We start from the raw sequence: 27,622 nt of genomic DNA on the forward strand, positions 1-27,622 counted from the left end.
GGCTTGTGAGCCTTTTTGATAACTACTTTCTCATGAATTCATTCTGAATTTCTTCTTACTACCTAAGTCTAGTACATAGAAATCCAGAAAGTTTTTTTCCAATTCTTTCAATTAAATAACAGAAATTAAAAGAGTTGAGAAAGATATCCAAATTCTGATAAAGAGTTACATTTATGTGCTTTATCCTTTCTGCCTCACTTAGAAACATCTTGTTTATCTGGATAAATGAAAATCTTTCACTGGAATCACAGAATTGTTAGGGTTGGAAGGGACCTCAAGGATCATCCAGTTCCAACCCCCCTGCCATGGGCAGGGACACCTCACACTACAGCAGGTTGCTCACAGCCACATCCAGCCTGGACTTAAAACCATCCAGGGATGAGGCTTCTACCACCTCCCTGGACAACCTGTTCCAGTGTCTTACCACCCTCATGGTGATGAACTTCTTCCTAACATCCAATCTGAATCTACCCATTTCTAGTTTTAATTCCATACCCCCTAGTCCTATCACTACCTGACACTCTAAAAAGTCCCTCAACAGCTTTCTTGCAGGCCCCCTTAAGATACTGGAAGGCCAAAATTAGGTCTCCTCAGAGCCTTCTCTTCTCCAGACTGAACAGCCCCAACTCCCTCAGTCTGTCCTCATAGGAGAGGAGCTTCAGCCCTCTGATCATCCTCGTGGCCCTTCTCTGGACACGCTCCAGCATGCTTTTGGACTAGGAAAATGCATTATCTCATATCAAATATATTTATCACATTACAGTTCTTACTAATGAAGACACTGCAATCTAGCATGTGCCAATGTACTTAATAAGATAAAACAATTAAACTGTGAAAATTAAATCCCTTTCTTTCCCTTCATATTTTTGACTCAAGATTCTCTACAAAGAATCTCAGTAATAACAAAACTGTGAATGACACGAGTTCCAGAAATGAGCCAAATATTACGAAGATACGTGCAGAGGTACGTGTACCTAACTCACTTTACTACCTTCTGTATTTTGAAGATCTCCAACAGTGGAGCATGCTTTTGTAAAATCAAAATTTTTTAAAAATTAAATAAAAAATGGAGGCCAATATCCAGCACTGCATAAAAATGGGTTTTCTATTGTTCAGTAGCCAGTATGTCTGGCTAACACTAGGAAATAACATTTTGTTAAAAATCATGTCATAACATTTATTGAACTATCTCAATATTTAACATCAGTGTAGATACTGCATTATTATCCATGCCTGTGATTTACAATAGAACTAAAAATAGTCTGCAGCTTCTTCTTCAGAAGCCATATAATCCACCAAGTTCTTGTAATAATGCTTTTCCATCTACATATTCCTGTTATAATTTGGCATATTTTCACCGTAGTCCTCTGAGCCATATTATTTTATAAAGCTATGGCTCTTTACAAGCACCAGCCTATAAACAGAATATGTATTTCCCATCCTTTCTCTGGGAGCAGAGGAACGAATAACTGAACTTCTAAGCTGGAAAGTGCCTTTTTGTTCTGCTACGGCTGTTTTTGGTGTAGCTATCAAGATAGAAGCAAGTCCAAGAAATTTGCATCACACAGAGAAATAAGGCAATATTTCGATAGTCATCAGATTCTTTGGGAATTAACTGAGAGACTTTGATGCAAACTGTACTTCTGGATGCTCTCTCCTACAGATAAGCCTTATATTTACTGTGAAGAAATCTACTGGAGGACTTCCAGCAGTGAAGCTATCAAGCACTGGGGCTTGAGATAGCCTTTTAGATATCTGGGCCTAGGCCAGAGAGTCTTGAAGATAAGAGTGGAGACTGAAGTTAAGCCTAATTCTCTGAAAAGCCAGTGTAAGGCAGTCTCACATGCTCATGGTAGTCTTCTGTATTAGGTTTCCCTGACTTTCCCTGCCCAGTAAGAGCTTTATGCTCAGGTATACAGTGTTGCTAAAGTCCAGGAGCGAAGCAGTAAATGCATGAATAACTGCAGCTACTTCAACATCCAGCAGGATGGGGCAGAGTCTCTTACTCAAAAAAGAAAGTTTTACATACCAGATGTCATTCTGTGGTGGCTTTAGTGTTGAAACAGAATAGGCAAGTATTCCTACACTGTGGAACACACTGATTGAAACATACTGTGTATGTTTGGCCAGAAAATCCTATACTGGGCCTGGAATCACAGATTCTGTTCTTGCTAGTTTCATCTCTGCTTCATTAGAATAACAGAATCATAGAATCAATAAGGTTGGAAAGGACCTCAAAGATCATCAAGTCCAACCTGTCACCCAAGACCTCATGACTACTAAACCATGGCACCAAGTGCCACGTCCTATCCCCTCTTGAACACCTCCAGGGATGGTGACTCTACCACCTCCCTGGGCAGTTTCAACCAGCTATTCTTCATTTCTGTTTTCTTGCAATCAGGTGTCACTGCAGTGAAACTGAAATGGTTACAGGTCTCAAAGCACAAAAGGAAATTTATATGATCTGCATATTTCTTGAGCATAACATTGGACTTGTTCACACAGTGGCTGAGTACAGATGCCAAAAAGAGTTAGCAATAAAACTGATTCTTGAAGGACACCAGAATGAAGAACAGAAAGGCAGTCTGCCCTGACTACTTGTTGGATATGTTTGCCTGGGAAGAATGCCAACCATTTTTGTGTATTACTTTGGATCCTGCTACCTCTCTCAAGCAAGAAAGTACTGTCTCATGATCAACTGTGTTAAATGATTCAGATATGTCTGAAGTGAAGAGAATAGATGTCTGTCCTCTCTCCTCTGACAGGAGCAGATTAGCTATTACACATGCCACTAAAGCCATTTCATGCCCTGCTTTAAATTCAGATTGTACTGGATCTAGAATTTTATCTTAATTTATTTAATGCAATTGGCCTTTGGCTAGCTTCTCTATGAGCCTGCAAAAGGTTTCACAATTATTCTGTGTCTGTATGGGGAGACAGACAAAGAAAGATGATTACGCTTAGCTCTAGGGTGAAATGTGGAAACTCTTATAGAGCATATGGAAATGCTACACAAAGGTTTGGGACAGGAAATGAATAGCTAATCCAACTGAAGCTACAGGGGGAATGATAGGGATGTGAGATACAATTATTCAAACTGGAATTTGCTCAGGACGCGAGGTTAACACCTCTCCTCTTGCAAAGTGTGCCAAGGGTACAGCTGCAGGACTTCAGTTTTTTTATTTCATTTGAAAAGCAATAAATCCAATTGCAAAATTATTGTTTTTTCCCACAAGGGACAATGAGCTTGGCATAATACTAGTAGGAAGAACTGCCTTTTGAATGATCCTTAGCACTTCTTTCAACGTTTGTATTCTCAGTGCAGGTATCCCATTCAAGTAATAACTCTCCCCAGTATACCTCTACTTAGTCTGATAGGTGAAGAGCTTAAACAAATACAGCTACAGTGACCTTGAATTCACACAATTCAATCTTGACAACTAACTAAGAAACTAAATAACATAGCAAACTGAACAGTGGATACAGCATCCTTGAAAAATTTGGTGTTGTTACTTTTAGGTTGAAGAAGACTGGTAAGTAGAGGAATGCAGGTTATTAACCCCATATAAATGTACACACTCTCACCCATATAAAGGAATCAATTTTATGATGTCCAAAAGCTGTACAAAACTACTATGTCTTTGCAGGATTTCGCTGATCTCTCAAGAATGACAGATCAATTTGTTAAAGGAAGAAAAATGGATTGAAAACCCACAATGTCTTATAAAGTAATTCCTTTCAGAGCTCTACTTTTTTGACAAATTAACTGTGATCAGCAATCAATTTTCTCTTCTATCTAAGCTTCCAATAATTATATATAATAATAATTAAAAATATGTATGCAACCAATTCATCCCAATGCCAAGATTTTTCAGAAGTAGCCTCTCCTTTTCAGTTCCTTTGTTTTTGTAACTCACAACGTAACTTCCAAAGATGCTAATTGCCTAGAAGTCCAGTGGCCCTTAGGTCATGCAGGAAATATTCCTGCCAAGGAGTCTGCCAGGTGTCTGCTTTGATGTGTCCCTGAAGCCTGACCAAACAACTCAGTGCAAGGTGAACTTGTGTCCTATCACCACATCTTCCTTCCTAAATCTTTGAAAGGAACAGTTCCCCACAGTAATCACTGCTGAGAATCAGGGCATGGCCATCAGTTATTGGGCATCCAGCACCTGAAGCATTCAGAGAAACCACACTTTAAAACCTCAATCATATTTCTCCACCATGAGGCAATTATATCATTACTTATAATCTGTAATCTTAAAGACCCTCCTCTAGGGGTTTCATGCCATCCAGTAAGTTAATGACCCATTGCAAAGTACCTCCTCATAATGGGATTCAAAACTCTATTTTAGCACCTTGATTATGAATGACATGCTTCTTGTTTCACCATCAGTAAGGTGCTGAGTCATTAGTAGCACAACATATGAAAGCAGAAGTTTTAACATTAACAAAGCTAGAACAACTACAATATTCCAAAGAGTCCCTTAAACTCACAGCGTATTATTGCTATTGTTATCTGCGTGCTATTGTTATCTGTAGAAGAAAAGTCTTTACGCATCTTGTTTTTGTGCCAGACAAATTGAGGCAACATTTGTTTAACATGTAAATCAGTTATTTTAAGGGTCAGCAATTTGTCTTCTAGGTTTGAACCACTGATGGTATAATATATATTAAAACATTTAAAATCTGATTTAGTCTCATTTAACTCTAGGAACAATGTAAAGTAATATTTAGGAGTACTCCTTTGACTTATTACAACAGGATTTTGCCTCCCACAAATTACAAAAAAAAAAGTGTTTTGGTTAAGAAATGGTGAAGTCAGAATACAGTCAAATGTATTTTTAATATCAATGTTGAAGAAAGTCCTAGTAAGTCTTAAAAGGATCTTCAAAGGTTAACAAATGCAACATCCATTTAAAAGTAAACAAACTGGGGATAAGTCTTTGCTCGCCTTCTAAATTTATGCTATCCAATGAAACAACACTTACTCTATGTTTTATCAGTCTTGACATCAGTATTAGAACAGCTATACAAACTGCCATAGTTGTTTATACATCCCTTCCAGCCATTTCAATGTGAACAGTGTCCTCCTTGTTTCTTACCCTAGACACAGCGATTTCATCATCTCCAGTTCACGTATCAATTACCAGGCTTCTACGATCTCAACAAAGATTTTTATTTTCTATGTCCAAACTTTCTTAAGCAATAAAATATACCACCATCAAATTACAGATGAAATGTTTCTGAGAAACTGGAGAACACTTTAAAAAAAAAAAAAAAAAAGGGAAAAAAAAAAAGGCATTTTCCTAATTAAGAAAGCAGGAGTAGAAGGGTACTTTGAGATCTCCGTGTCCAGTCACCTGCCATCTCAGGCAACCAGATAAGGCCATTCCTTCCAAAAGAATGACCAAGATTCATCTTAAAATCAGATTATGTCTCCCACTACTCCGATGGAAAAAAAAAATGCTTCAGAACCTCAGTGGTCTGATTGCTAGAAAACTTAGAATTTCCATCCTAAATACCTCATGTTACATCACTACTAGTTGTTCAATTACATATAACTTATGATTTTTTTTCCCCACATTCCGTCCCAGTGTATTTCTGAATAGGGAAGTCTGCAGCAGTAAGGTCTCTCTCTCTATTTTTCCTTTTGAATCCCTGTCACTTAAAGAAAGGCAACACAAGAAGAAGAAAATTAGGTACTACACATAAAGATGACTCTCTGGCGTAAAAACAGGGATGTTCCTAGAGCAATGGAAGAGGGACAGTTAAACTTACCAGTTAAAGGAGGGAACTAAACCTGACTCTCCCATTTCACAGGGTACAGCATAGCATTTTAACAGAAGGCTGAGCCTGTTCTTCTATCAAAAAAATCATGAATACTGGCACACTCACCTCTGAACAGGTTTTCTGGCTCTCAACCCCACAAACTCTAGTGCCAAACTACAGACAGAAGGAAAGGAGCTATGTTTTCACTTTTCTTCCAGCACATTTCTCCTGTACTCTTCTGAGGCTTTTGATTTTCTACTAGTAGAGGCTGAAATTTCATACTATTCTTGATCCCTTCTAATAACAGGCTACTGATAAAATATTCCTGTTCTCATCTGTGGTCAAAACCACACTATTCCATCATTCTCTTCACATGAGATCTGTGGAACCACAGCTGAGAGTAAGAGGCAATGGTTCTGTTGCCTTTTTAATGCTGGAGTCTGGATTATGCATTCACCATTCAGGTCCTTTCAAGTACTTTATATCTTTTCTTTTCTGACTGACTTCTTAATGTAGAAATAAAATTACATGTCTGAGGTTTCTTCAAGCTCATATGATCATGGTGTTCAAGCAATACAATGAGGGTCATCTTTGAAGGATTCTACATTGTACTCATACTGAAGACTAAGTTTTATTTTCCAAATGGCCACTCTTGGACTTTTCAGAAGCAAATATTTTTGTTAAACTCTAAAATATAAATTACTTCATACTTATTAAATAGAAACCAAATATCTTTTTTTTTTTTTAAACTAAATCTAAAGTATAAATGGTTTTGTGCCTATTTTAACAAACTGATCCGCAGTTCATTGTCATCAATCATACAGCCATTGCCAAGCTTCTAGTTTCAAACTGTCTTTTTTTTTCTAAGATCAGTTGAAGACAATAAAGCAGTAACATAGCACCTTCTGCCACAAAAGTGAAAAATTTGCTTTCAAGTCTTGTAAGAGCCTGAGCCTCTTCTGTATCATTTTTATCACAGTTAATCTCTGCAGTTATTACACTATATTAAATCTGTACCACAGCCATATTTATCTTGAGCTTTTCTGTTATTGGTATGTTCATGAAAACAACAAACAAAACAAACCCAAGTATAAATTCCCCAAGATGTTTCATACAATGAGACATCAGTGGATTTCACCTAACTCACAACCAGTTACTAAAATCTAACTACTTTCATATTTTGCGGTACAGTATCTATCACATTTATGAACTCCAACAAAAAAGTAAGTATTTTTATCCACTTATAATCACCCTACCTTACCAGATTTTTTTCTTCTTCACACCCCTCCCTCAAAATGGATTTAATAATACAATTAGTACCAGTCGCCTAAGAGGATCATTTTTCTGAAAGGCTAAAATATATTTCAGAATGGTAATTTCAGGTGTTCCTACTATGAAAGAAATTACATCTGAGACAGCTCAATGCAATAATCCATAAATCTGTATAACAGATCTACGACCAGATTTTCCAGCGCTAACCTACATTTCAGTGCACTGTGGAACACAGACACTGTAAGCAGTTTTATGTCCAGACTTAATAGAGTCCAATAAAATAATTAGTATTGTAACTCAAAATGGATAAAAAGTACAAGGGGGAAAAAAAAATCACCAAACCTCCCAGAGAACTCCCCTAGAAAAAAAGATTAAAAAGGTGTTACAAAAATGCCCTGAGTTTGAGTATTTTCCATATGTGCAAATAATAATTACTAATGTCTACGAAGTCATTAATAATATTGTCAAATGAAAAAGATTGTTTGTGGTTGAATAGATTTTTCTTTAAAGGTACAAAATTTATATCACCTCTTCACTTCAAGGTTAAAAGAAAATTGCAAATTCACAGGGGTCCCTGATGATCGAGGTAGGATTAACATATTTTCACCTCTTCTAATAGAACCACTTTGGTACAAAATACATTGTTCTGCACTGTCATGATGTATGGCTCATATTTAGAAATTTGACAGTTTTGGAATGCATTATGGAATTCCATTAAACTGAATACATTTTTGTGATGCACAGGAAAAGATAAAGAGGCCCCAAGCCCTGTCTTCTTTTTTAAAAAATAATGGCTTTTCTCACTACAGTAGTAAGAATTTTAGATAATGTGCTATTTACGGGAATGCTAAGTTCTATTCTCCATGTTTCAAAAACCAGGAGGAAGATAAAACTATTTCATATAAATGCTAACTGCTTTACAAGAACATAAACTATATTAATTGATAGAGGTGTCAGTTAAAACCCTCATTTACAACTGCAATAACAATAATTTTGAAATCCTTTATAATTAGACCTGTAAGTGGACTGTGATGTTTCAGCTTCTGAGTGATATTAATTACTTAAGTAATTGTAAAATACCAGAAACACTGATGATGAACTGTTATTTCACAGGGCAACACTGTCACTGAGATGGGAAAGAAGGGAAACGGGCAAGAAAAGGGGTTTTAGAAGGGAAAAACCATCAGTGAAACTTCAGGTTAGGACATATAAGTGCCAGGACTCCTTATATCCATGGTGACAGGACAGTGCAAAGTTGTCTATAAACACCTGGAATGTAGACGAGGCATTTTATTCTTAATACACATCTGGGGTTGTACCATTACAAAATCAGTTGCATCACAAATGCTATTAGTCCATTGCCCAAAAGCATTAACATTTTCTTCCCTTCAAGAAGAATCTTTTGAAATAGTTTATTAGTTGTTGGTGGTGTTTGTTTTTTTTTTTTTTCTTTAGTAAACCATGTTTTACCCTCCCTTCAGTTTTTCAGCCCCAGTTTTCAAAATCAAGATAAATAAAGAAACATCTTTCAGAAGATCTCTGCTCCCTCTGTTGAGAATCATTTAATTTACTCTGTGAAGAAAAGTAAAACAGTAGGGTGTGTCCAGAACAGGGAAATGTATCACTGAGAGGCAGGGAGTCCTTTCATACAGACTCAAAAAGATTACACTCTCAAAGCATCAACTGAACATTTGAGCTTTTGCCTTCCCTTATTGACAGGTCAGAAAAATGTAACATGGAGCAAAAAGGTGGCAAAGCAATCAGAACATCACGCTGCAAATGTATGAGGCTGGACGGGGCTTTGGGAAAGTGTCAAAGAGGAACTAGGAGGCCACAGCTAGATGGTTCTGCCTCTGCTTACCATCATCTGGAGCTGTGGGAAATTGTCCTCACTGTTTGTACCTAGAATTTACTCTGTGATTACCTCTGTAATAGTGGTTTGGCTACAAATGACTTTAACTGTGTTTTAAATCAAAATAAAAATAGCAAAATTGGTGGCCAATATTCGGTATCCTCTGTTGTTCTCTACATCTGCTTTTGTGTGATCTTACAAGGCCATCAGATTTAAAATTGCCTGCCCTGGAGCCATTAGAACAGAAGCTAAAAAACACTTCTGCCCGTATGTCTGAACAACCTCTTGAGCTTTAAAGATGTTGTAATGCAGCAGAAAGGTGACACCTACATTTTAGAACACTTCCAATGTAAACAAACCAAAGATCTTTCCACAAAAAAAAAGATAAGGAGTAGTGGTGCTGTCTCCATAAAATTATTCCTCTCATTTGGAGTACTGGAGTGAGAAAAACCATGATCCATGAAAAAGCACTTTAAAGTGACCAGTCTTGTTATTGTAGAGTACTGGGTGAACAGCTTATTAACTGCAACAAGAAGCAGATCTTCCCAGGTGCAATTAGGGAATGGAGGAATGCATCACTGTTACTGTTTAAAAAACTGCTGTTTTAAAAAACCTGCTTTTGTCCCATGGGGGAAACTCACCTAGAACACTGAAGAAAGATTCACAAGGTTTACTTTGCCAAAAAAATGTTGCAATGATTAGTGATTAAAAGCAAAGTTCCAGCAAGAACAAACTATTCCAGAAAGGTCACAAGCTTGGGATTTTTTTTAATAAGCAAATGTATTATTAAAACACCCTTAAGGACTAACCCTGCTACCTACTGGCTGAAAACTTTGAGATTACTGGTGGGATTTGTTTCTCTTTCATATGCAACACTGGCAGTTACCCAGTGCATCCAGCAGTGCCACAGGGGACCCAGGCTTGCAGGTGATATACTGGACTAGTCCTGTGTCCAATCTCTTTTGCATTACAGTTTGCAGGAAAAATACAGAGAGATAAAAAACGTGGGCCAAGCAGAGTTTACAGGAATTCCAGTCAAGAAGAATTTGACTGTTACTGAATAAAGAGGACCAACAGCTCTAGATTAACATCAAAACAAGGGATTTATTCTATATTTTTAACATGTGGAAAAAAACACACACACACAAGAAAAAAGGGAAAAAAAACCAAACCACCACATACACACACAAAAACCAAACCCACACAAGAACAAACCAAACACAAAATGAGGAAGATGGATAACTTTAACCTACCTTAGTACTTCTATAGCCACTAGCAAAATAGTATCAAAACACCTCACACACACTAATGGACTTTTCTTCACAATGCTCCTTTGATGCAAAGAAGTCCTATTATCCTCATTCTTCTCATGAAGAACAGCGTCATAGAGAGATTAAGTCATTTATCCAATGTAACACAAGATGCCTATGGGACTGACTATGTAATTTATCATGGATCTCCAGAGCCCCAGTCCAGTGCCTGAACCAGTAGACCATTCTCTCCTTCTAGACAAGAACTGCTCTACAGTACCTTAAATGACCTTTCAGAATGGCTACTTTTTAAACACTTTTTGTTCTATAATTGTTCTAAAAAAAGTTGCTAAAGTAATAGACTTTGAGAACGCTTAATTAAGCACTCAGTATCTTGTCTCAACATCAGCTGTGAAACTTGGGAACACAAACACTTTTCAGATCAAATATTGCATTTCTCTACAAAGTCAGCAGCAAAGCCAAAGCTCAGCAGCTTGGCAGCTGGCAAAGATCCTTTGTGCTCTGCAAATGACCATACTTTATATTTAAAATACCTTATAGGGTTTGTTTTTAGTTTGTTTGTTTTTGGGGTGTTTGAGGCTTTTTATATCCCTGCAACTGAAAACATCTACTATATTTGCAATATATGTCTGAATATATATATACACACACATATATAAGGAGCCATTCATTAAGTACCAAAATAAGTTCTTTCCTGGCAAACTGCAAACAAAAGTGCAGAGATGAGTTTATCAATTGTTAAAGCTGCCTAAAACCAAAAGGAAGCCAATCATTTTCTTTTTGTGTTCAATGAATGTTTCAGTTTGAGTGTTAATTCAAGCTGCAGGAGCACCCATGAGACTGGCAGTCTAACATGCTTGGTCAGCATCTGCCTCTAAAGAACAAAATTAATTAAAATATGCTATTTAAGGAAAAGGAAAAAAGAAAGAGAAAAAGAAAAAAGAAAGAGAAAAAGAAAAAAAACCCAACCTGCTAAAGTTCTTTCTTTATTCAGAAAATAAGTACAATTCACATCAGCAATCTAAAATTCTCTAGCCACTACCTGAAGGGAGTATGACCATGAGTGAAAAGTTTATTAGGTCATGCTCTTTTAATCTTACCTTTAATCTCTCTTCTGGGTGACTGCCAAAAGCACTGCTTATGATGAGGTTTATGAAAAAGAGAATGAACTGAGATCATCATTTAAATTCCGCACAGATCACAAACAAGTTTCATATGGTAACAATTTTTGGTCACTGCTTGGGTTGACTGAATTTGAATTGGTGACCCAAAGGTGAAAGATTCTGCATGCTAGGATCAATCTCCATGCAGTTCATTGTTCTCATATTCTGAAGTTCAAAGGTGTAGAAGTGAGAGTTACATAGTTAAACAGAGTTGCCCACACTTTTCATCCAGTTAAGATTTTCAGATTCTTTAATTTCTAAGCATAATCCATGATCAAACTTTACTGTGATGAAAAAAAAAAATACATTCTGATTAAAAGAAAAACCAACATGGTACCTCCTTTAAGTATGAAAATAAACTTCTGGATGATAATTAAATTTTTATATTAAAGAAGCCCTGCAAACAGTAAAGAAAAATACAGTGTTACAGGTTCACTTGTGTCTTTCTAAAAGTGTCAGCTTATTTCAAGGGGTTTTAGTTAGGAGTATCAAACAGACTGCTTTGGCTAACTTAAAAATTATGACAACAAAGAAAAAGCCTGCAATCTTAAGATTTTGTACTTACCTTCACAAATCTGCATACTTTCCCATTTCCCTTAAAAAAAAGATTTTTCTAATCTAACACTGCTGTTTTCTACTCAAAACATGAAACTTAACTGAAGCACAAATTCTGAGTCAATTTATTTCCAGGAAATGGACTTGTGAAAATTCTCACGGAAGTACAACATTTCTGTCAAAACCTTTCCAGAATTTAAGCTTCTAAAATTTGTCTCCAGGGAATGGAATTTACAGGAAATGGAGAAAACATTTAAAAAAAAAAAATTGAAAAGGAGTTTCCAAAATAGACATAGTGTGTCCAAAGTGTAGGCAACTACTACAACTCTCACACCGAGACAGCATTTTTGTTCAGCTTTCCAAATACCTTAACTCTTCACCATTTTTAATGATGTAAGGATAAGAAAAAAAAGAATAACCTGTCCTACAAATTTATTACCATATTATTTAATCTGCTGGTTCAACAGCATGTTTTTAAGGGGCTATCTTTCAACAGAGCAGTGAAACATAAAACTGAATACAATTGCAAATCCTTGATCTGGTATTGGGAAGAGGACTTCTGATTCATCCTCTGAATGCACCAGCTCTGTGAAGTAACTCTTCATCATAGAGAACTGATATTGTAAAAGTAATACATGATTCAAGACAAAAAAATACTTTCAGCACATAGTTTCACAATCGGGTAACTATTTCTTCAAAGACTGATTGGCTTTTATGATCTGTGCTATTTTAATTATTTTTCTATGAGACATCATTTTCTACCATTCCTGTTTCACGCTGTGCAAGTCTCAGCTTTGTCAACCAGAGCAACCAGAACACAACACGCTTAGAGACATACTAAGAAAAAAACAAATATAAAAGAAAAGGAAAAAAGGCAAAAAAGAGGGACTTAAACTTTGTTTCAAGGCCTGTTTGGTTTAACAACAGACCCAATGCCCATTCAAGCACATATAATTCAGAAGGCCTGCCTGCCAGCAATAAAGACTGAAATTAGATACTTCATGAGATTAATTACCTAGATAGGACACAATAATGCTAGTCAAATGGGAAGGTAATTAAAGTGCACCTTCCATGAAAATTATTCATTGTTGATGGATCCGGTGACAGATAAATCAAAAGACACTTAAAAAAGCTACAGGTTAACTTGTGGAAGGCTGTTCCTCCCTGGAAGTTGTGACAATCATGGGTGCTCATTCCTATCATAAGACATAAGGCTCCAGGAGGGTAACACAGCCTCCAAGAAAGAGAAACTCTGAAAAGTTATCAGCATTGTGCCTGCAGACAAAGGGTCAGCTAGAGTGGAACCAGTCGGCTGACAGCCTTCGGATTACTAGATCTCTTTCCTTGTATGCCATAAAGGGGTACTGCAAGCGTAAAAGGCGGCAAGTGATGAATTAATAAGTTGAGTAGTCCCCTGGGTGCAATCCTTATAGGCAGAGGACATGCTGCGGTAATCAAACGGGGTTATAAATTGTGTACATTGAATGGCACGAAATGTGTCTCACTTCATCACTGTTAAGTCAAGACTTCCTGAATTTGTCATTAACTCTTTAGCTTCAATTTATTTATTTATTTAAACAGTAAAAGTAAGAGAAAGAGCTTACAATAACAAAAGGACAACTGATACTACCCAGCGGGATATACAGTCTAATGGAGAACACTGACTCTTACTTTCTACAGCTACAGGGGTCAAACTGCACTCCTTTTACACCAAAGATCCCCTTGAGATGCACTGATTAAGTTCAAAACATTCGACTAAATGCATTTCTGAACACAGAAAAGAAACCCAGGATCAAGGAATTTTCTCGGCTACTTCTTAAGTATTCATTCCCTACTTGGAAAAAAAAAAAAGAAGTAGTTATTTCCCTGATCCCAGATTGTTATAGAAAATTTCAAAACAATCTTACTCTGGGTGCAACATTTGATTATTAGAAGGTATTACAATAGCTGAATCATTAACACCTTCTCTCAATGGATTTTCTTTATGTATGCTCTCTACATTGTGATATTGGGATAATTCTCACTGTTCGGTGGAAACTAAATGGAAAGCAGCTGTGTGTCACCCTTTTTGTCTATAAAGCCATTTTCAAGGGCTTAGATATCTCCCAGGGATAGAGGAAAACTTACCACTAACTTTGAGGTCACACATACATAAGTGAGAAGGTAAGTTTAAAAAATTCTTTACTTAATTTCTTCTCCTAAAAATGCACTTGAAGTTTTCCTATATTGTAAAACATCAGTTCTGCATGTTTTAGAAATAATTTCATAACTGTTTCCCCTCCTCTGAATATTTTTCCCTTCCTTAGGCTTCATTGTCAGTAAAGGAAATTAAAATTTTAGCTATGAAAAGTGATACAAACTTGAAAAATGAGAACTACAAACTGGAGCTTCTTCTGTGTGCCCACTAGAAACATAACTCTCTTTCAAAATAGAATTTATCATACCAGTCAACACTGTTCCCAGGCCAGGGTACTATTCTTTATATTCACAGAATTTTATACAATCATATAATAAAAAGAGGCATGGTACTAGTTTACCAACTTCACCACAATTTTGAGCAGTATGATTTCTGTCAGAAAAGTTGAGCTGATTTCATGCACTATTACAATATTTTTCAAGAAGCCACATTTACTGACTTCCTAATCTATCAACACAGCCCAGTAAACTTAGTAAACATAATCTAGTAAACTGTGGCAGAGTTAAGGATGGAGTACTGACACATGCTTGCCCATACCAGTAATTAATTAGTGCAGTTAGCTAGGTGAGCATAGTTGTGGGAATCTCAGTGAGGGCATGCTCTTCTGTGAGATAAAGAAGTTTAAGTTTGCAGGTGCAAGTCCTGACATGCTAGGACATGCTGATCCCTTTGGTGTATGCACAGCTTTGGTAAACGTGGAACATACGTTCGCTTCTTTATAATGTCAATGCCTGTCTGTCAGTATCCAAGTGGAGTTGTAGTTATTGATGCACATCTATAGACTGCTAAATGAGATGAGACTTGTCTGCCTCAGAGATCACCACCATCCTTTGCCCCTGCTGTAGTAAGCAGATGTATGAAAGATAGTTTCCTCTCTGGCATCTAGAAATTACTCTCCAAAGCATCATGAATGTGATAATATTCTGAGAGCCTGGTGTAAATCTGAGGCAAGGGTTGAAAAACGGCTCCCAGAAGGATGGTGATAGAGTTCACCTGATCTGTTTAGTGTTCATTGAAGGTTATTGGTTTGCAATTGTTCTATGCCACTGCATGGCCGAGTTAATTTATTGCTTACACAAAACTACATAGCATTGATGAGTGGCCATCATTGCATTACCGTAAGCAAGATCAGCTGTACAGCAACTGCAGCCCTCCTAGTAGAGACTCTTAATTAGCATTAAAAGAAAGCATAGAATAAGGTAATTTACATTTTTGAAACATTTTTAACATTAATGTTATAAACTGCAGTCAAGTGAAATATCCCTATTTTTAAGACACACCTACATACACATATCCACACTAAAGAGCTTAGTTAATTCAATCAGTGGTGAAAGCCTTCAAAGAGAGTAAGAGAAAATAAAATAACATGAAATAAAATAACATTAACTACTAATAAGACCAGTAGTTTATTTTTAAGGAGTTTTAAATTCTTGAAAACAAGAAATTATTTTTGAATTTGCATGCTTGTGTAGTATTTTCTTGAAAATAAACAGAAGCATGTAAATAAATAATGGTCACATTGTGGCAGAAATTACCATTTGCATATGTGGGGGTTGAAAGAAAAGGGCATTCATGTCATCAACTTTTGGCAGTTAATTTAGATGGCTAAATAGGGAAGGTAATCTAAAGCTTCCTCTGTAATTAAGGATGAGTCAATGCAAAATTCCTAAATTTGGCTCCTGTTCCAAATCACTCCCTAAAGAAACCTATCAATCTCCACTGACTACAATAATGTAAATATCTACTGAAGACTTAAATGCTAATGTTTAATGCCAACATCAAAGAGGAGAACATGTAGCCCTAAAATGCTTTATGAGATTAACTCCACATAATTTAAAGAGCAACGACACTTTTCCCTCTTCATTACCAGTTAGGCTGCAATACAAAAAACCAAACAAACAAAAAAATAGAACTGAAAGTGAAATTTTGATCTCAGCCACACAAGGGAATATTTGGAATAATTCCACAGGAGGTCCACAGAGACAGAGCATTAGAGTATTGGCTCTGAAATATTAACATCCAATTTCTCATTTTGCAGCCATGATAGAGGCTCTATGAACTTAAATAGACACTTTAGTGAAGTAAATGGCATTTCTCCACACAAGCATTGGTGCTTACTAGCTCTGAATCTGGCCTGCTGACTCAGCCACAACTGCTTGATAGGGGACTGGGTGCTGTGTAAAAAGAAAAATAAAAAAAAAAAAAAAAATAAAAAGAGCACTTCAGGAAGCATTAGGGAATGGGGTACTTAAAAAAGAGAAATGCTTAGATGACAGTCGGACAGAAAGGGTCAAAAGGATCTACAGTAAATAGATCCATTAGGAAGTACGAGTTGGGGGATTGCAAACTGAGAAATTGAAGAGTCTCCTTCTGCAAATGCACACATGTGAGAGGTAATGCCAGAATCAACGGATAATTGTGTATTACAAGTTGCTGAAATGTAGCTAAAAGTTTAGGAGGCTCATCCTCAAAAAGAAAAGCTAAAAATCACAGTGAAGAGACCTCATTCCTAGCATCTGAAGTTTACTTCAGAGGAAGTAAGATCTGGCCTTAAAATTCTGAAAAATGAACTAACATGCTAGATGAAAGCAAGATTTAAAAGAGATGAAGCTACATGTGTGCATGGGTGTGTATGCACACATGTGCACATCTGTCCCTCCCTTTTCCTTTCTCTCTGCCTGTATATGGAATAAAAAGGATAGAAGTAAGATATCAAACACCCCATTCTTTATTTCTAAGATTTCTTTCATTAACATTAGAAAAATGCCAACACTTCTGTGAATAATTTTTCCTTAACTTCTCTGTATTTCTGCATGTGTGGATTCTCTTGTGTCTGACACATGATTTACCTCATTCAGTATGGACAGGTTTTCACTGGTCTATTGCTGTAATATAGGAGTTTGATTTCTACCTCCCTGTCAAACACAGCTAACACTGGTCAAAAAATGCTGACAGAAGAGAAAGGAGCTGAAAATAAAAAAGTCCAATGAGAATATTAATCACACTCACATAGCCCTGTATATTTAGAAAATTAAGCTAAAAATAACCTTTTCTTAATTAGCATTAATACTGAAATAGCCTGAATCATTTGATGTAGGCTACTTGCTGTGAAAATTTAAAATGTGCAGATGAAAAACCAGAAAGTCGGGAAGCTTAAACTTCACCTGTCATTAAAATCTACTTTGTTTTCAATGTTGCTGTCACAAACTATCTTATGGGGGAAAAAATGCACATTTAGGGCATTTATATTGGTTATACAATAAGATTTCTCTGCCATTATTGTGAGTGTGATTTAGCTGACTTATGTTCACATGCAGACATTGTTATGTAACACTTAGCTCAGACAAATGGCTCTGTTCTTGATCTTCCCTATTCTACCGTAGTTAATGACCAAATATTGTTAAAAATTGGGACACTAATTATCTGATGTCTACATGTTATGGATAATTAAGAATTGCTCACTCAGAAGCCATGTTAATTGTTTTTCACAGGTCTCCTTCTCTCGTCCTTGTGTCCTCAACAAGGCAAGCAGCTACAGGTTTATGCGTACATCTCTGTCACGTACTTTGTCACAGAACATACATCATCCTTTCTGGCTCATCCCCGATTAATTTTGCTGGCTTGCAGCAATTATCTCTCCCTTTGTGACTGACCTCCTGGTAAATGGAGTGCATGATAGCTGGGCAATTTTTTCCTGCGTATTTTACCACTTAATTGATCCCTGTTGGCTGCCCACAATAGAATATACTAAACTTAAGTCTTAACATGATTGAAATTGAGAGGAAGTGGTAACTATGTTTTAGCAATTGTAGTTGACAGCTGTAAAAATCAGATCTTGATAATGTTCTCTCATTTACCCTATTACTTGGATCAGTTGGTTAAAGCTGTTAATGATCCTCTTGGATCAATGTCTTTTGCTTGTAGCTATAATTTACTGCATTGGTGGATTAGTACAGATGTTTTCATAGATAGCTCTGCATCATTCCACCAGATTGCTGTCTGCATCAAATTTGCTTCCATTCATCACTAACGAAGCAAAGAAAAAGATAATCAGCATCTCCTATCTTAGCATTAACTATTGAACCCAGGATAACACTTCTATTGTTGTCAATTCTAGCCTTCAACCATGGCTTCCTCAGTAAATTGCCCTGAGAATTTCCTCTAGGAAAAGATTCAATGATATTTTTTTACTACAAGGGGGAAGGACTACAGAGATGTCAAACTGTACAAAGCAATTCATATACTAAAAAGTAGTAAATATATCTGTTCAATTAGGAATATGCCCCATGAAGTCAGGGCTGGTTCTATCACATGCAAAACAGGAGAAACCCTATAGGGCAGCAGTGTGTCAGAACAAACAAACAAACAAAAATGATACTTACTTAAATACCCAGACTATTCCTGAATCTGACAAATCTGATGATGTTCATGGAGATATCATAGTAGGTAAGCCACCAATGGCTACTGCTATTACAGAAGAGGTCTCCCCTTCATATTATTGCCATAGCATCAGAGAGATCAAGCTCAGCTCATCACAGGCCTTTACTTCACCCTGACTTTCCAACCTATCTTGGTTATCTTCACACTTACCTGCCACTCACTCTTGGGCCATTAATAGTTCCTAAACTGCCAGAGGTACATGGGCCAGAAGGGAAAGATGTGTATTTTTCACCTGAGGGCCCATTTAGTCAAAACCCTGTTTTTCCTTCTAAAAAAAAATCAAGCTTGCTGTCACATAGAGTAAATAAAAAATAAGTAACTGAATAAAATATGATCTGTTCCAAGAGCAGCAGGAGAATCTCCAACTCTGCTTCTAATGAGACTACGTATACAAAGCAAGGGTGAAATACACTGACTTAAAATGCTGTACAAATCAACATGGCATTATCTTTCTAGACAACAAATTATGAGACTGAACTTCATCCCTAAGTAGCAGACTTAAAAATTGCTTCAAGAAAGCTCTTGATTCATTACATTCTCCATCCCTTCCTGCAGTGTATTTTTGGCATACTAACCACACTATCTCTGATATTCTTACCAAGAAGGCCTTCCAGCCATTAGAGAGGCACCAGTGTGAGCAATCTCTCCCATGTAGAAGGTGCACATTTAGCTAGTCTATCATTTAAGCTTAATGGAGAAACTTCTTTAGGTCTCCTTGCATATGATATCTTCTCTCTGTTAAAGGAATCATTATAGTAGACTGGCTTCCTGCCATGCTGTCATCAAATGCTTCACTCTATTGAGAAGTTACAGTTAAATAATTTTTTAATTTACTATGTACAAACTCAATTAGGATTTCACATTTGGTGCCAAATATGCTCGCTATAGTGTCTTTCAGTAGCAACGTTCATTTCTCACCCAAAAAGTATCTGTGCACTTACAGGGTTTGCTTTGTTCTAATGAAAATGGTACTTGAATTCTTCAGAAGGTCTGAAACAGACCAGGAAATATGAGGAAATTCAATCACAAAACTTCTGATGTCTTATTTACCTACAGATATGATCATACTTATTTTCTCTGAATGTTTTTCTTTCTAGGAAAAATAACAAATAAATACAACACTTTATTAACAAATTACACTACAGAGCCCAGATCTTACAGTAAGATCTCAGAACTCATGGGCACAGTGGGTTTTGGCTAGATTGATTCAAACACTATTATTCTGTCCTCCTGATATCCCTGTATTTGTGAAATATCACTAATGTAACTATTTGTTCACTGAAGAAATTCAAATCTGTTTTGTAAATGCTAAAAACCAAATCTCACTTGTGCTTTTATGAGGCCAGCAATGTGGTGTTTCTAGCTACAGTCAGGAAACTGGAAGCTCAACCAAATAAATGAAAAACATCCTTGAGAAATGTTACAGCAGAATCAGTAGAAGTGCTATTTTTGCCAGTTTCTCCACTGCATTTCCCTTTTACTCTTAGGTATCAATTATAGTCATGACAGTGTTTTACCTAAACTGATTTCCTATGGAAATTCTAACATTTTCAGACAAATATTTGCCTGCATTTCATAATCATCACCATGGCATTACATTGGTAAGAAAATGATGACAAATAACAATGTGTTCATGAGGTCCTGTTAATGGTATCCACCACTTATCTAGACCCTGCACCCAGTTATCATACTGTAGTTCACAGCAAGCAGAAAAAAAGAAAAAGAAAAATAAATCTGGAGATACAGTTCTCCTGCCAAAATGAATGAACTATGGAACTAGGTTTTGGGGGTTTTTTGCACATAGCTACACTGGGCTGTGTATCACAATTTATGAATATATCAAGTAATTTCTTGTCTTTGTACTGCAGATATCTTGAAAGTCTTTGATGCTGGCCCAGTCTTTGCAGAACCATGTCCTTTTACATTACAAACTTTTCTGGGACTGGTGACAAAAAATATGATGTTAACACACATTGTCACTACTTTTGCAAAGACAATTAGTGTAACTCATAAGCATTGAAGAAATGTCAGTCAAAGGTTGTAATAAGGGAAGAAAAAGTGCCACCAAGACCTTTGTGTCATATTAGCAAACCACTCTCTCCTTTCTTTTCCTACACTGTACTTTGTATCACTCATTTTCTTCCTTGAGTACACAGTTATTTATTGTATAGCTGGTGAAATGATGCTTTAGTAGGGTACACTTGACTGTGGTGACATAATTTACTATTTCAATAGTTCAGGGCATGGGAAAGTTAACAGTCCTGTGGCTATCCGGCTTCTCCTAGCAGGTTGCTACCAAACATTTGACATACATAAAAGCTTAATGTGGCCATCTCTAATTCAGAGCTTTGTGCTGTGAAGCTGAAGCTTTACTTTGTCTTTGTGTAGCTACACTATAGTGTAGCTACACAACGTACTCTAGAGTGTAGCTTCCTGCTATTTTTACTTTTAAATATTGTAAAATTCACATAGTCTCTACTTGAAAAAGTTACTTAGTTTCTTAGCAAAAATGATTGCATCTATTTCCAAAATGCTTTTATGGTAAAGCTGGATAGGCAAAAGTTCTGATACCCATTCTGGGAAAGGAAAAGAAAAAAAAAAAGGTAATTTTAATATACTAAAAAAAAGTCCAAATGACATTCAGCCATAAACTGACATGCAAAAACCTGCTACAGTCAGACTCAAACTGCGATATGAAGTTAAGTATCCTTTGAGGATGGCAGACTGCCCAATGCTATGGCTCCTGTGTGTTCTGATAGAGCATGAGGTTCAAATCCTGCTCCTATTGAAGTCAATGACAAAACTTCCACTGACTTCAGCGGTGCAGGATCAGACCCTAAGCAACACAACTAACATCTGCTTTCTTGCTTTCTCTCTTATCTTTCAGTAAAAATATATCAGAATATATTAGAACTAAATATTAAAAAAAAAATTACTATCCATTGTGTCCTCTGATAATTTCTCTTATAAAAAATATTGCTTGTAATTTCAAATAAATATATGTATATTATCAAAACAGTCAAATATTATATATGCCATACCATCTTATACCCTATACAGATGACTCCTTCTTTGTGAAAAACCTAAAAAAAATAAAGTAACATTTAGCAATCTTACAATATTCTTCCAACCTAGCAATTCTACTGTATCTCTATAACCTTGTGAATTTCACTACATTAAATATAACCTGATGTAATCAGTGAATGAACAAACTGCTTTCCTTGATGTGATGGTATTTGATATACAGAGACTGGAATTCTTATCAAGTTCTTATCCATCAGTTTAATTCAGGCATAAAGTCAGTTACCACTTCCTGTCAAAATATCTGTCACATTAGTCCAGGGTAATGGGATTGCAGATCAATAGGCAGTCTTAGCTCCACAGAAATAGCCCAATCCATTTTTTAAATGTATTGAAAAGACATGCAAAAAACCTAGAAGAATAATAACTACCACATATAATTAAATTCTACTCTGCTTTTCCCCTTTTCAGTTGGTGGCCATGGAGTCCAGACTATGTACAGAACCATACTGTTTACCAACTTGTCTAGGAAAAACAAGTTCAAAGAGACTAAAATATATCTTAAATATTATTAAGACTGAGCACTAATAACTTTGTAGCTCCCATTACAATAAACTAAGCAAAATGTTAACCAAGAATACAATCATCATAACATACATGTTTCTAAAAACCACAATTTGATGGAAGATGCATAAGGATGTGACTTCTGAAAAGTGGCATTTTAAATAAAACAGTTATCCCAGATCAACAGGTAAAATATATTTGGTGAAAATAAAAACATTATTCTTAGAATTATTTTTACAGGAAGCATTGTTCTCAAATACATATACAGATGATGTAGCTATATCAGTGTGGGACCTACAGCTGATGGCTAGAAGATGAAGCATAGCTCAAAAAGTAAAGTCACTAGGAGGAAATACCAAAGAAGCCTGAAGGTAAAAGAAGTCTACTGAAATGGGAAAACAGAAGCTGTATTAAAAGGAACATTGAAGCTATTTGTAATAAGCTGTCATGTATCACCAGAAGTGAACACTGGATGGAAGGCATAGATGAAGCTAGATTAAAACGACTTGGCAACAGAAGGGGAAGACACCAAAATGGTCTGGGGAAAGGAGAGAAGTGAGAATAGGACTAGAACAATGAGGTCAAAGTGAGCGGGAAAGACGTGGGCATAAATCTTCTTGATTGCTACCTCTGCTGGGGGACAGCTCATTGCTGAAGAAAACTCAGGCTTAAGTGAGACTGACAGGGAACAGGAAACAAATAGATGGTCAACAGTGCAGAGACTATGAAAGAGGAGACTTTTAAAAATGAGTAGACATAATTGAAAGCTGGGGCAAATGAGAAGAGAAACAGAGAAAAATGATGAGCAGCAACAATGAATGGAGAATGTAGAAAAAAGGAGAACGTAAAGTGTCTCACCTGTTTAGAAAGACCAATGAAAGGCAGGACAGCTTTACATGCATAGTGCTGCTTCTAATAGTCATGAATTTATAGCATGTAGTATTTTACTTTTTTCCATTTAAGTTGCTGAGATAATACAACTTTGAAAAAATCAGCTTCTTTTTATTTAAATTTTTATTAACTATGAATGTTGGAATTTTTTTCAGGAACAGGTCTGGAAATTGGACTCAACAAAAAGAAAAAAGGAAAGCAAATCAACATATACAAAACAAACTGCTACTAAAAATGGTTTTTGAGAGTAAGCTTTGCTTATGGAACTGATTAAAGATTTTTTTAACTACTTCAGGTTCTCAGCATTAAGTGTATCTAAAGGCACAATGTGACTTGGCATGCTGGGGGGGGCACCTTCCTCTCGCTGTGAAGCAGCAGCAAGTACCAGCAAGCACTCCCTGAAGAAGCAGAGTATATTTAGGAACAAGCACTGGCATTACATTTTAACTTTTGTTTGTCATGTTTGGTTACAGTAATAAGACATGATGAGCATTCCCTTGGACATGATTTTTTCTTTCCAATGACTATAAAGACAACTCAAACTGGCTTAGTACATATACTTCAATTTGCTAAAAACCTGATAAATGTTGGGATTCATGTGATTTATCTCAAGTTTTCTAAGTCAGGCTAAGTAGTCCGTCCATTCAGACATATTCCAGAGGAAAGGATGTAGAAAGATAACTTGAAAAACACACTATCTTTGCAAAAGTGTCAACATAAAGAATATAAAATCTTTACTGAAAACCAGGGTTTTTTTAAAGGATTGAAAGTGCACAAATGCTCAAACCTGACAAATACGCATCTGCTGTGAACACTCCCTGATTCCATTAGCCTTTTAAGTGTTGTATGGGAAGAAAGGAAAAAAAAAAAAAAAAGAAAAAAGAAAGAGATAAATTTGGAAAGGAATTTGATGAATTCAAGGAGACTACCAGTACCACCAAAAGGTGAATGTCTTAACAGGGAAGTGGTAAATCTCATCTTTGGTAAACAACAATTCAATAAGCTTGTAAAGGTAGTGTTTGTCAGCTGTCTGCCAGCTGCAGCTCTTCAGTACATTCACCTATTGTAACTGGGGCTCAGTCACATTTAAATCTGAATTCTACAAGGATGCAGGGGTTCACATAGATCAGCTTGCAATACTGGGATGACATCCTGTATTCTTTATATGATGCTGGATAGGCAAGATATGAAACAAGACGGTTTACTCCTGAGGGACTTAGTGCACTTAATCTTTTACTTCTGATTCCAGCTCAGTTCTTTCATGCTTTTGTCAAAAAACAAAACAAAGCAAAACAAAAAGCCTCATGGTTCTTGGCTGCACCATAAAAAATATGGCATACGACAACTGATATCCTAGTCACTAAGTCTTTTTACACAAAGCATGAATAGTAATGTGTCATATGTATTATATGTGAGCAATGCAAAATGCTACCTACCCACCTGCAGTTGTTTTATTGTATTATTTCCACAAATATAAATAGCTTTTTATCAACCATCTGGTTCTTTTCTGTAACATGCTCTCTTTGTCTCATCAGAAGCTTGTTATATGTGGGTGAAGAAACACTGAATAAATTCCATTACCCCATTCTTTTATCAATAATTTCCTGTTATCATTACACAATAATTTGAATTTTGTGAATATGGCCACAAAGGATCAATTCAATTAAGCCAAACTAAAAAAGGGAAATCTCACTGCAAGCCTCTGTGCAACTGGTGAACCCAGTAATTATATATAGATACCTATTGTGTTAGCATAATAACATGTGAAGGAGGTTTAGTTAGACACATTTACGCACACAAAGAGTAATACGGACATAGAAAAAGTCATTTTAGTCAAAAGTATAGAACAGTCACACAGTAACAAATGAGAGCTGCGTGAATCCTAGTTTACTTGGCTATAAATAAATCCAACATTTTCTTTCATGGTAAAATAAAATAGGAGCACAGAAGCATAACAGTCGCCTTTGAGCAGTCAGTCTCTTTCTGTTCAATTATAGTCATCAATCTGTTCCACCTAAAATATTTTCCTCCTTGAGAAACCAAAGAAACCAGTACTAGGATCCAAAACATGCTGTTGAAAAAATAAAGTAAAAGAGGTCTTTCCTTTTGGCAAATGTATTTGTTCTAAAAGACTGTTTGTTTTTTTTTCAACATTCATTTTGTAATTTGAGTTTAAAAAAAAATAAAAATGTGTTTCACATGGTATTTTCAATCAGAGTATCTTTGAAGAGCTTGGTAAGGAAAGCTAAGAGTTACCTTCGTTTTACAGAGAGAGAAAACTATAACAAAGAGCTTAAAGCAATTTCCTACCCCCTCTAAAAAAAAAAAAAAAATCTGTTTCCTATGTATATTCCTTTCAGTTGCTCAACTTCAAGCCTTTAAATTCTGATATTCAGGACTGCTGAAAAGACAAAGCTTCAGTTGTATGAGTACCCTTTTCTCTCAACAGTAACAAGAGTCAGATTCTGAAACACTGGGAAAGGTTTGCCTGTGCATAATCCCACAGCAAACTGCAGAGCAGGGAAAAAAACAGTCAGGTCACCCGCTTCCTGCTGCATACTCTTACAAAACTTATCTAGGTGGGTGAAGGTTTTTCATTACTTGAAATCACTAAGTAAAGTCTAGATGCTGTCCCTAATATGCTTGCAAGCTATAGTTTCAGAAACATCTCTGGGCTTGATGTGAGAATTATTCAATAAAATCATATAGCCTGTGTTACTTACAAGATAACCAAGGACAAGTATGGCTTCTGGCCAGAAAAAGTCTATAAATCTATGACTATGAGAACACAAGAGAATTAACTATAATGAATCCTGGAGGTAACACAACAAACATCTGATAAAGCTTCTTCGTGTTCCTGAGATGTGATACTACCCACCAAATTGCACTGTTTCTGCCTTTACTCTGTGTGCCACTGAATCATCAAAGCAGATAAAATAAAGCCAATCTGATTTAGCTAAATAGGCAAAAGTCCAAATCCTCTTCTTCATCTGCTAGTTCTGTACAGACATCTACAGAGAGCAGAACACTGTCCACCTGTGCATGTTTGAAGAATTATAGAGAATAATCAAGATGCCAAAAGAATACAGACTGTGTACAAAAATGGTTTCAGGGCAGGTTCTGTGTGGTGAAAATGTCATCATGAACTCCATAAACTGAATGAGCACACAGACCAATCCTTTCAGTCAGAGGGATGGTTCCAAAATAATATGAAATGTCCATTTAGTATCCAGGAAAGCCCTACGGTGAAATTAAACAACCCATAAATATCCCAGTCTAACAACTATGTAAACCATCCTAGGTTTAAGGGAAGGAAGGGAAGACTTTGAAGCACTTGTTTTGTGGTGTTTTTTTTCAGTTGGTTGTTTTTTTTATTCCTTTTTGAGATGACCATCTTTAAAGCACAAAATAACTAATGTTTTTCCTATTTGTTCGTTGTCCCTGTATGGCCCCTCAGCTCAAGGCATCACTGTAGGCAATCATTTCTACCGCACTAAAAAAAGAATAGCTTGATCACAGTCATTAAAATTCCTTCTATGATATAAGTATGAAGTATCCTTTAAAACACTGGTTAGTTGTTCTTGCAGCAAGCATCAGTTATCCTCTTCATAATCATTTCTTTAAAGGCTTTTCTTCAGAAGCCAGATTTTGCAATTAATGCTCAGTTTAAGATGTTTTGTTCAGTGTTTAAAAGGTTAGTTTTACTTTCCACTCTTAAAAGTCCACAGTGCACTACTGTAAATTCAGAGGCCTATAATTTTTATCAACAAGTAACTCATTATTTCATAAACCTAAAGCTGAAAATTCTTTTTTTTTTTTTCCCACTCAGCATGCAGACAACTAAAGCCCTTTTTTCCCCTGGGGTGATAAGCTAGTTTGATTTTATTTTCCCTGACATTTCACCTGTCAGATTATGATAAGTAGTAGAAACAAAGAATAATCATCACATTCTCACTGAATCTCATAATCAAATATCTGAAAATATAAGATAAATTAGAAGCATTATCCTAAGGGAAAATATTAGCAGTAAAAACACCATCAGATATCCAAATCATCTTCCAGTGACCTAGAACTCCCATACAGGTTTAAAAAGTTTGGAAAAGAAGCCTCCATAGGACTGTCACATGTACTTTTTTTATCTTCATAGACTAGGGACTGACCTACAATGAGAGGACTTGGGGGTGCTGGCTGATGAGAAGCACAATATGAGCTGGCAACTTGTGCTTCCAAAAAGCCAACAGAATCCTGGGCTGCATCAAGAGTGGCCAGCAGGTCAAGGGAGGTGACTCTCCCCCTCTACTCCGATCTCATGAGAACCCACCTGGAGTACTGCGTTCAGCTCTGGGCCCCCCAGGATAAGACAGACATGGAACTGCTAGAGTAGGTCCAGAGGAGGGCCACAAAGATGATCAGAAGCCTGGAGCATCTCTCCTATGAAAACAGGCTGAGAGACTTAGGGCTGCTCAGCCTGGAAAAGAGAAGGCTCTGGGGAGACCTTATAGCAGCCTTACAGTAATTGAAAGGGACCTACAGGATAGCTAGAAAGGGACATTTTACAAAGGCAGGTAGCAATAGGCTTTAAACTGGAAGCCAATTTCATATTAGACATTAGGAAGAAATTATTCAC

The 27,622-nt window shown here is 36.4% G+C and overlaps 1 protein-coding gene across 5 annotated transcripts in view; it reads right to left on the reverse strand.

The window, feature by feature from the left end:
• Window positions 1-27,622, reverse strand: part of EPHA7 (EPH receptor A7) — a 170,160-nt gene that overhangs the window by 82,395 nt on the left and 60,143 nt on the right. The window lies entirely within an intron of this gene.

Source organism: Dryobates pubescens, chromosome 6 (assembly GCF_014839835.1).
Source record: "Dryobates pubescens isolate bDryPub1 chromosome 6, bDryPub1.pri, whole genome shotgun sequence".
Lineage (NCBI taxonomy): Eukaryota > Metazoa > Chordata > Aves > Piciformes > Picidae > Dryobates > Dryobates pubescens.